Source organism: Dipodomys ordii, unplaced genomic scaffold (genome assembly GCF_000151885.1).
Source record: "Dipodomys ordii isolate 6190 unplaced genomic scaffold, Dord_2.0 Scaffold151, whole genome shotgun sequence".
NCBI lineage: Eukaryota > Metazoa > Chordata > Mammalia > Rodentia > Heteromyidae > Dipodomys > Dipodomys ordii.
Genome location: NW_012267367.1, coordinates 3,100,490 through 3,111,400, shown reverse-complemented (window position 1 = coordinate 3,111,400; position 10,911 = coordinate 3,100,490). Strand labels below are relative to the sequence as shown.

Genomic DNA, 10,911 nt, shown 5'->3' with positions numbered 1-10,911 from the left:
CGCGCGCCCTCGCCGCCCCGCGCCCCCCGTGCGCCCTCACCCCCACCCGCCCTGCGCTCTTCCTACGTCCCGGGAGCCGCCTGGCCTCCGGCCGGCACCCCGCACCTCCTCTTTCCGGAGAGCCCGAGGGGCGGTGTAGGGGTCCGCGCCTGCCCCGGCCCCTCTCCTCCTCCGATCGTCTTCAGATTCGGGTGTCCCCATGGCTGGCGCGTCCCGCTTCACTCTCCTGACACCCCGTTGCTTTCCGTCTGTAAAAACGAGGCGGATCACACCGCCTCGCTGGCAGGATGGTGGCTAGCACCCCCACCCCACCCCGAGAACCTGTCTGTCGGAGACCCGGAGCCTCTCCCTCCGAGGGCATTTCGTCAGTTCTCCTTTGGGTCCGCAAGGGGGCGTGAGCCACCGTGTCAGGCCCGCCGCCCCGGTGTCACCTTGCCCAGCGCGCGCTCGGGGCTTTGGACCCCAGGGTCGTCCTCGGGCTGCAGCAGGAATGAAGCCTCGTCAGGTCTCCCAGACCCAGAAACAGCCCCGTGCCTTCGGCCTCCCTCCTCGTTCCTTTTTCTTGGCCATGTAATTAACCGTTGGATTTACGGTCGGACCCGTTCCCAGCGTGTGGTCTCAAGTCACTTTGCCTGGTAAACAGAACAAAACAGAAACAACAAAGCCACCCAGCTTTATAGCATTGTAGGCACAGCTGGCACGCGGGTGCCTGGCCCCCCCAGAATGCCATGCTCCCCAGTTCCTTCTTAGTTGTTGTCTTGAATTTCCCAGTCCATTTTGGTTTCTAGATGGCTGTGTTTCAGGCCCGGGTGAAGGAGAATCTTGGAAAGATCCTTGGAGGTTTGGTAACTACCCCAGCTTTGCACACTTCCTTCCAGGAAGTGGAAGTAGGGATTTATCCAGTTTAGTGTTAGCAAAGACAAATGTTCCTTGTTGATTTTTTAAAATATATATGGTCGAAAATAAAGGGAATAAAAGTTTGTTTCCCCGTATTAAAAACATTCATTTTCTAATTTAAAAATTGAAGTAAAGCTTTTCTGGGAAAAATAAACTAATCTGAAAACCTTTTTTTTTTTTTGTTTGTTTAAGTGGTTTAATGGCTTTACCAGCGAGCTAAAGTTGCTTCCTTTTTATTTCTTCTTCAAATACTACATTGTGTGAAGAGTGCTTTGTCTTCAAGATGCTTTCTTTCTTAAGTTTCCCTTCTCAGTTCCCAGCCCTCTCCTTCCTAGCACTTTTGTGCCTGTGGTGGTTTTCAGGCCATAGTCAGGAGTTAGTAAAAATAGATTCTCTCTCTCAGGAGTTAGATTGAGCCTTGGATTTCTGCTCTGCCCTGTTAGGTGTCAACATTAAGTTTGGGGGAGGACTTTAAGGCAGAGTGAATTCATTCTTCCTACAGGTTTAATTCCTGCAGAGCCCTGCGCAAGGTTTTAATTCCCAATGATGACTCATAATGTAATTTATCTTGTGGAGTTATGATGAGGATTGGATGGTAAGCATTATATCCGTTTTATCTCTTGTAGCTGTGACCTTAGACAAATCACTTCTCTGAGCCTTTGTTTCCTCATCTGTACGATGGCAATGGAGTTGAAAGTATTTCCTGTGAGGTGGTGATATCTCGTCCCAGGCCTTCCTGTATTAGCAAGCCATCTCCAAGTGGTTGCTGGAATGAATCACTGTTATTGGACTCACTGCATCACCACAGGTGACTTCTGGCCACCACACCTGGCAGGAAAGACCAAGTGATTACTAACAGCACTTAATATGGAACCAGGCTGCCGGGATTTGTCTCTCCATTGACCAGTTCTGTCACTTTGAGACCATCTACTTGTCTTGCCTCAGTTTCCTCTCTGAAGAAAGGGGATTGATTGTGATGACACATCTCATTCAGGAGTTTTTTTTGGGGGGGGAGGGAAATACATGACACATTACCCATCAAAGTCAGAGGAAGCCAGATGCTAGTAGTGCCTCACACCTGTAATCCTCGCTACTTCAGGGGCTGAGATCTGAGTGAGGAGCATGCTTCAAAGCCAGCTCGTGCAGGGAAGTCCATGAGACACTTATCTCTAGTTAACTACCAAAAAAGCCAGAAGTGGAGTGAGGTGTAAGAGCACCAGCCTTGAGTAAAAGAAGCTCAGCGTCAGCACCCCCCCTCCCCCCGGCTCTGAGTTCAAGCCCCGGGATGGGTGTACACACACACATACAACTTCTGAGTAAATGTTACCCACTTCTGTTTTACTTTGGAAAATTTTAACTTCTGTAATTTGTTTCCCCCAATCATTTTACCTCTGGGACTAGTCCATCAAATACTCAGTATTCGAATGAGGATTGTATGCCATCAGTAGACAAGTTAGTACAAGGAAATACCATCTTTAGAATTTAAAGATGCAAAAGGCCGCGTGCCTGGCCTCTGAATAGATGGAGGGGTGGAAGCTCTGGCTAGCTTGTTATTGGTGTCGCTGTGTAGTCCTTTGTCCTCAACTGCCCTTTTACAATATGATTTTGCACACTTAGTGATGACCGGGCCACCTGCTTCCTGGTTGCCTCATACCCACCCACGGCTTTGCCTCTGCTTTCTCTTGCCTGGCCTTGCTTTCTGGGTCATCAGTGATGAGGTGAAGGAAACCAAATACCAAACCGGGATGTGACATTTCAAAACTGGCTTCGTTCAGTTTCATCTCCTTGCTCTTTGTCTTTATAGCCATCGCCTGCTCCATCCACAAACCTTAGCGCCCTTCCCTGCAGAATGCAATCCTCTCCACCCCCACAGGCCTTGTGGTGTTGGATCAAATGGGGTTACCCCATGCGAAGGAACTTTGTTAAACTAAATCAATATGCCAAGAAGCGTGGTGTTGTGATTATCATATGCTCCAGATGTGAATCGGGGAGCCAGTGCCCAGTGCTGACACTTCTCTGCAGTTTGGTCGCAAGAGAACAAGCACCACAATATCTTGTTTTTTCCTGCCATTTTGACCGCATGACCTTTTTTCCTGAATTCCCTTCAGGTTTTCTTTTGTCATCAAATGTCTCACTACCTTGTCCAATGTATTTCTGTAGTTTTGCATCTTAATGGATTTGGAAAGCTGGGCACCAGTGGTTCACGCTTGTAATCCTGGCTACTTAGGAGGCTGAGATCTGAGGATCACAGTCCAAAGCCAGTCCAGGCAGGGAAATCTGTGAGACTCTTATCTCCGGTGAACCACCAGAAATCCAGAAGTGGACCTGTGGCACAGGGTGGTAGAATGCTAGCTTGAGTAAAAGAACTCAGGGACAGTGCCCAGGCCCTGAATTCAAGTCTCCCCCCGCCCCACACACACCAAAGAATGGATTCAGGGCTGAGCAAGATGATGCATGTCTGTAATCTCAGTGCAAAGCAGGCAGAGGCAGGAGGATCTCAAGTTAGAGATTAGCCCAGATAGGGTTAGCTAGACCCTGTCGCATAAAATTGGAAGGGGGTTGGTAGTAGTGTGCTTGCCTATTCTGCAGGAAGTCGTTAATACTAAAAAGAAAAAAAAATGTATTTGAGTACATCCCCCATCCCTCCCCATGGCGGATTTCTCCATGTGCGCATGTGTGCGCGCACATGCTATGTACTAATCCTGGGGCTTATATTCAAGGCCTGGGCACTCTCCCTTAGCTTTTGTGCTCAAGGCTAACATTCTTACCATTAGAGCCATAGCTCCACTTCTTCCAACTAACAATAACAAAACAAAAAAAAAGGGGGAGTCAGGGGAAGGGGAAGAGGAAACTAATTACAAATAGATGGTTTATCACAACACTCAAGCCAGCAAGGGCATGTATAAAACAACTGCGTGTTGTTGGTTGTTTGAGATAGTTAGGTTATCACTACTGCCCAGACTGGCCTTCAACTCCCAGTCTTCCCATGTTAGCCACTCAAGTGTGGGGGTTACAGGTGTCATGGCTTGTCCCAGCTCCCTGGGATTACTGTTGCAAAGACCCATGTTGCTGTTTAAATGATGTCTCTTGTTCATGTGGAAATGGGCAAATCCCCAAATAAAGTATACCAATCTCCAAAGAAGATAAATGTCAGGTGAAGGAAGGCCCTTCTTCTCCCCTGTTTTTTCTAGTATTTATTTGAATCAAGAGCTGCTTCTTCTAAAATCTTGGCTGTTCAGTAGTACTTTCCCATGACCGACAAGCATCTGTAGAATGATCACACATTTCAGTCTTCTCTAGTGTCTACTAGATCTGAGATCCTTCACTAAGCTTGGAAGCGTGTATGTCAGTGGCTGTGTTTGGGAATTATTAGGTGGTTGGGGGCCAGTCTGGAGTCCGCCTTGGGGACTGAGGGCTCGAGGGGCTGGCAGCACTTGCACAAGCAGCTGCTCTCCACGGCAAAGCCAGCAGAAGCCTGGAGATCTGTGGCTGGGTGGGAAGTGTGCACACCATCACTTCCGGTATCTTGTCCAACACTGTCAAGGCTGGATAGGGAGGGGAGATGGAGTCTAATGTACACCCTGTTGGTGGGATGAGATATCCTTCTGAATCTCTGGTTTTTGTATAGCAGCTGTTGCCAGGGTGTGGCCAAAGGGGACAAACGCCAGGGCTCCAGCTTGGGGAAGCCCACGGCAGCTGCAGAAGAGCTGGGTCGCAGCTTGTAGCAGCTGAGGAAGGCTTAAGTCTCTACCCCTAACCTTCATGCAGCTACTGATGGCTGTGTGGGGTTTTGTTTGTTTTTTTATTAGTGGGGTTTGAATTCAGAGCTTCACACTTGCTAAGCAGCCTCTACCACTTGAGCCACAGCCCTTTTGCTTTTGTTATTTTCCACGTAGGATTTTGTGGGGGTTTTGTAGTTGGCATGGGCCGCCTTGAACCTCAGTAATCCTCCCCCAGCCTCCCTCATAGCTGGGAACACAAATGGGTACCACCACAACAGCTTGTTTTCTTGAGATGGGGTCTTGCTATAATTTTTTTTTTCCTGCCCCAGACTGGCCTGGAACTGTGATTCCTCTGATCCAAACTCTCCTAGCAACTGGGATTATCGGCATGAGTCACCATGCCTGGCTGTCTGTTCTTTGAGAAAGGGTCATGCTATGTAGCCCAGGCCTGCCTCCACTGTATCTGGTATGGGGTAATGCTTTCTTGTAAGCTTTGAGAGAAACGTGAGACAAAAGGCTAAAGGTAATAATCTACATAGAGGGTGAGTGAAGGGGTAGATTTTTACAGGTTCTGAAGACGTGGATGTCCAAACAAGCTAGTTCTTTACTAAATTAGAATGATAGCAGAGCTGGGCACTGGTGGCTCAGGTTTGTAATCCTAGCTAATCAGGAGGCTGAGATCTGAGGTCAAAGCCAGCCCATATCTCCAATTAACCACAAAAAGCCAGAAGTGGAGCTGTGGTTCAAAGTGGTAGAGCACTAGCCTTGAGCACAAAACCTTAGGGACAGCTCTCAGGCCCTGATTTGAAGCCCCAGGAATGTCAAAAGAGACAGAGAGACTGAGAGAACATCAGATCTTACTCAGTGTGTAGAGTATGCTTATAATAATTCCATTATCTCCATTTTGTTGTTGTTGGTGGTGGTCATGGGGCCTGAACTCTGGGCCTGGTTGCTGCCCCTCAGCTCTTCAGCTCAAGGCTAGGCGCTCTACCACTTGAGCCACAGCGCCTACTTCTAGCTTTTTCTGTTTATGTGGTGCTGAGGAATTGAACCCAGAGCCTCATGTATGCAAAGCAAGCACTCTACCACTGAGCTACCTTCCCAGCCCCCATCATCTCCATTTTAAAATGGAAGGAACCAAGGCAGGCCACATGGGATGGGAAGGGTAAATATAGAACTTGGTTTGAGTCCATTCTCTCAGAATTCCATCTAGTTGTGGAGGTTACAAGTACAAATGCACTGCAGAGGGGAAGAAAAGCATCTTTGAAGTTTAATAATTGATCATTCAAAAGGGCAACACAGAGTGGCTTAAATCACTGGGGACAACATAACATTATATTTCAGGTGAGTGTTGGCCAGAATTCCAGGTCCATTTCTCGTCCACGCCCTTGCTCATGATTCCCTGCTCTATGCATTAGCTTTGTCCTCTACCAGGATATCTCCTGTAGTCATCCCGTGACCTCTCACAACAAACTGGGCGGACCAATAGCTGTCAGCCAGCTACGGAAGTTGAGCTTTGATCTTTTGGGATTGTTTTAACTGACCTAAGATACTGGGGCAGAACTGTGTCTTTTGGTCTTTGTCTTATCTGCAACTTTGTGGTGAGAGGAATGGTATTCCCCTGGCTGCATTTGACCAGCCTAGATCCTCCAGAGACTGAATCAATCCAAAAGTGGATCGACCTTACCCACACAGAGCAGCTACTCCAGAATAAGAATGGGTGGGGCAATGATCCAGATATGGTCCACATAGGTCATTTGGCCTCAGAGAAGGGGGGGGTGGGGGCGTAGGGGGAGGAGAGGAAAGAAGAGAAAGGGAGGGAGAGAGGGAGAGGAATGTAGGGTATGATTTTTTTTTTTGAACTAGGACCTGAACTCAGCCTCGTGCTCTCTCTTACTTGCCATTTTTTGCTCAGGGATGGCTCTCTACCATTTGAGCCACACCTCTACTTCTGGCTTTTTTGTTTATTTTTTTGGTGAATTGGTTATAAGAAGCTGTCGCATTTGAGTCTCCCCCCCCCCCACCTCCCTCCTCAGATCTCAGCCTCCTGAGTAGTTAGGATTACAGGCATAGGTGGCCAGCACCCGGTGGTTGAAATCAATATAAGGAGAAATAAGACTCAGGTAACTTCTACAGAGAAGTGCCCACAGAAAAAAACCCAGAAACCATGCAGTTTGGGCAGGTTAGGAGATGCTTCAGTCCATTCTGGCCCTGGCTACTTTCAATATTCAGATCCTCAAGTTCTCTCCCTCCCCTAACCAGCCCCTGATGTTCAAATTTTCTCTGTAATAGAAGTCCAGCAAAACTTGGTGTGACTAAAGCTGCAGATGGCTCGAGTTCAAGTTGTAAAGAATGATTTCTGCAGTCCTAGAATTTTGGTGTCTTTCCAAGAAACACCTCCACCCAGAAAAGAGCTCCAGCCAAAGCCCTCTATAAGTCAGCTCAGTGTAAGCAAGAGCTGCTTCAGGAGTAATTAGCATGCAGTCTGCCTGGCAGAGCCACAGAATGTGCTTTTACTTAGATAAGCTGAGAAAAGGGCTTTTAGATCACACATTTTGTCCATTTTTCCCCCTTCTTTCTCTATAAAGTAGAAACTGATTATGACAGGGGCATGCTTGTTTTTTGTTTTTTGTTTTTTTTTTTTGCTCTGTCCTGTTGAGATGTAAGCTTATACCGAAGGCAACATGGTTGCCTTCACTTTGTGTTGGAAACTGTAGCACTGATTTTGTACCGGGTCTTATGGCATAACTAGTAGGAATAAAAGGCAATTAATATAGATCATATGGGATGCATGAAGCCTTTTATTTATATTTTTTATGAGATGTATTCAGAGGCAGCAAACTTTTATACTCAAGTCCTGACACGGGACTGTGATTTAAAAATGATTTTTATTTTGCTTTTGTTGCCAAAGACCAGCTCAGCTGGGCAGTGCTGGCTCACACCTATATACTTACCTACTGAGGAGGCTGAGATCTAAGGATCACAGTTTAAAGCCTGGGCAGAAAAATTCATGAGACCTTTTTAGTAAAGAGAGCCGCAATTGGTAGAGCACCAGTTTTGATTGAAAAAAACTAAGGGGCATGTGAAGGAGGGAGAGGGAGAGGGGGGATGGAGGAGGGGAAAGAAGGAGAGGGATAGGGAGAAAAGGAGAGGGAGAAAGAGAAAAAGGCTGACGAGGTCAGAGCCGAGAAAGGGTAGAGAGGGAGTGGGAAGCTCCAGATAAACCCATTGAGAAGCATCCATGAAATTTAAGAAGCAGTATTGGAACCAACACATTTGGCTGCAGGTTCAGCACTTTCTACTTGGCCCCAGTGGGGGACTTTAAGCCAGAAACAGAGGGAAGTCTGATGCAAAGGACTGCCTTATTCACTCCTGCTTCTTTCACTGGCAGGTGTAGATGTTTGGGGCCAGGAAGGCCTTAGAAACCATTATTGCACGAGGATTGATTGTGACAGAATAATTTGATGATTTGCATCTGAGGTAATGATTGGCTACCAGGTAACATTTTTTTTTCTTAAAGGGAACACAGAGAAGAAGAGGAAGTTGGTCTGGCTCTTTGTCAGCAGTTCTGAAAGAATGTTTTTGGGGAAGGAGTGAGACAGTGTGAAGATTGGGAGACTATTGGGACATTTTCAGATCTTCTCTCTTGTCTGTATTCCATCTACATTCAGTGATTTCCTGGTTGCAGCTTGACCTCCTGAGAACTCCCTGGCAGACACAGACAGTGCCCCCATGGAGATTCCTTCCTTCCTTCCTTCCTTCCTTCCTTCCTTCCTTCCTTTTTGTCGTAGGTTGTGGGGCTTGAACTCTGGGCCTGGGCACTGTCCCTCAGCTCCTCAGCGCAGGGCAAGCACGCTACCACTTAAGCCATAGCACCACTTCTGGTTTTCTGGTGGTTTATTGGAGATAAGAGTCTCACAGACTTTTCTTGCCCCAGCTGGCTTTGAACTGTGATCCTCAGCTCTTAGCCTCCTGAGTAGCTAGGATTACAGGCGTGAGCCACCAGCATCCAGCTTTCTTTCGTTCTTCGTTCGTTCGTTCTTTCTTTCCATTGTCATACGTAAGGTAGTGAGCACATTTCTTGCTGAACCCCTTTCCTCATTTTTCTGCCACTTTCCCTCCCCCCACCAAGTTGTACAGTTCATCTTCGAGTATTGTCTTGTGTGTATCGCTGTCTGTCGCATTGGTTTGCCTTTTGTCCTTTGTCCCACCATGTTGATGTTTCCCCTTCCCTAATTGAAGTAAATGTATCTACAATACCCAGGGCACCAACATCAAATACAATGACAACGGGATAAATCATAGGGAAAAGAAAAAGAAAAAAGAAATCACATAGTACATTAAAAACACCAACAAAGAAAAACCTCCTGTGTCCATGTCTTGGGGTTCATTTCACTTAGCATCATCTTATGTGGTCATATGTACATAGCTATTGAGCTATTCTGCTCATCTGTTAGGAGTATCCTAGACATATACTAATTACTACCAATGAGGGAAACCATGGGATCTATGTTTCTTTGGGGCTGGATTACTTCACTTAATAAGATTTTTTCCAAGTATTCCCATTACAAATGGGGCTGTGTCATTCTTTCTGATGAAAGCATAGAATTTCATTGTGTGTGTGTGTGTGTGTATACACCATATATATATATATATATATATATATATATATATATATATATATATAGCATTCATTTTTTCATGACCTCCCCAGCATTCCTCCCATGATCCTCTAGCCAGGACTCAAATCTCTGATCTTCAACTCTAATCTTCAACTCTCTTCTGCGCTTCTAAATAGATGGGTTATGGACAGAAGGCCCTAGTCACTGAGCAGTCATACTTGGGGAAATTATGCCTTTATTAGTGGTTTATGTGAAAGGAAATTTTACTCTATCACATTTATCTGAAGGGTTTTTATATGTTGTTGTTTTGGTGCTGGTCCTGGGACTTGAACTCAGAACCTGGGTGCTATCCCTGAGCTTTTTTGCTCAAGGTTGGTGTTCTACTACTTGAGCCACAGCTCCACTTCTGGTTTTTTTTTTTGCTTGTTTTGTTTTTGTTTGTGGTGTTTAATTGGAAATAAGAATGTCACAGATTTTTCTTGGTACAGGTTGGCTTCAAACTGTGATCCTTGGATCTCAGTCTCTTGAGTAGGAATATAGGCATGAGCTATCAGCACCTGGATGCAGTTTTTCCTTTTCAAGTGCATCTACCTATAACAAGATATGAGAATTTATTTTACTCAAAAAATGCTGTCATTAGCTGTGTGCTGGTGGCTCACCCCTGTAATCCTACCTGCTTAGGAGGTTGAGATCTGAGGACTGCTGTTCAAAGCCAGCCCTGGCAGGAGTTTATTCATGAGACTCTTATCTCCAATTAACTATCAAAAGAGCCACGTATGGAGCAGTGGCTCAAGTGATAGAGCACCAGCTTTGAGCAAAAAGGCTCAGGGACAGTACCCAGGCCCTGAGTTCAAACCCCAGGAATGGCAATAAAAAATGCTATTATTAATATGGCACAGTTAAGATTGAGAACTGAGCCTTCAGATTGCTTACAGTACAGTCTATGGTGAAGAAAAACACTTTAAAAAACTATACCCAGACCTATTCACAGTGATGTACTGTGGTTAAATCTGAGAAATGCAGTTAATTCCTTAAAGCTACATGGTTCAGAATGCAGATATACGTGCCGTGTTAGGCCACACGTTTTTAAAACTCATTCTTTTATTTGTGTGGCATGAAACGGCAGAATGTGACAAAATGAGAATGTTTGGAGGAATGTATGCTTGTTTTTGTGTTACAGGGCCTCATACCTGATAGGCAGGCACTCAAGTCACCTGAGCCATGTCCTTTCGCACGTAATTTTCAGATAGAATCATGCGCTTTTGCCCACGCTATCCTCAGCCTCGAACCACAAGCCTTTTTATCTCGATCTCTTCTAGTAGCTAGGACTATAAGCACCACCACACCCACCTATCTTTGAGATAGGGTCTTGCCTTAGACTGGCCTTGAACCACCGTCTTCCTGTCCCTGCTTTCATAGAGCAATTTTTTCTCTCCCATAAGCCTTTCTGTCCCTTCTTCTGGACAAAGATCAAGGGCTGGAACTTGTAGCCAGCCTGAGCTTCATCGTGCGATTCTGTCTCAAAAAAAAAAAAGCTAGACAAAAATTAAACAACAACAACAATTAAAAAGCATTGGACAAGGGCTGGGAAGGTGGCTCAGTGGTAGAGCGCTTGCCTTGCATGCCTGAGGCCCTGGGTTCGATTCCTCAGCACCACATAAGCAAAAAGA

General features: G+C 46.1%; 1 protein-coding gene across 1 annotated transcript in view; it reads left to right on the top strand.

The window, feature by feature from the left end:
* Deptor (DEP domain containing MTOR-interacting protein) overlaps positions 1–10,911 on the top strand; it is a 133,953-nt gene that overhangs the window by 598 nt on the left and 122,444 nt on the right. The window lies entirely within an intron of this gene.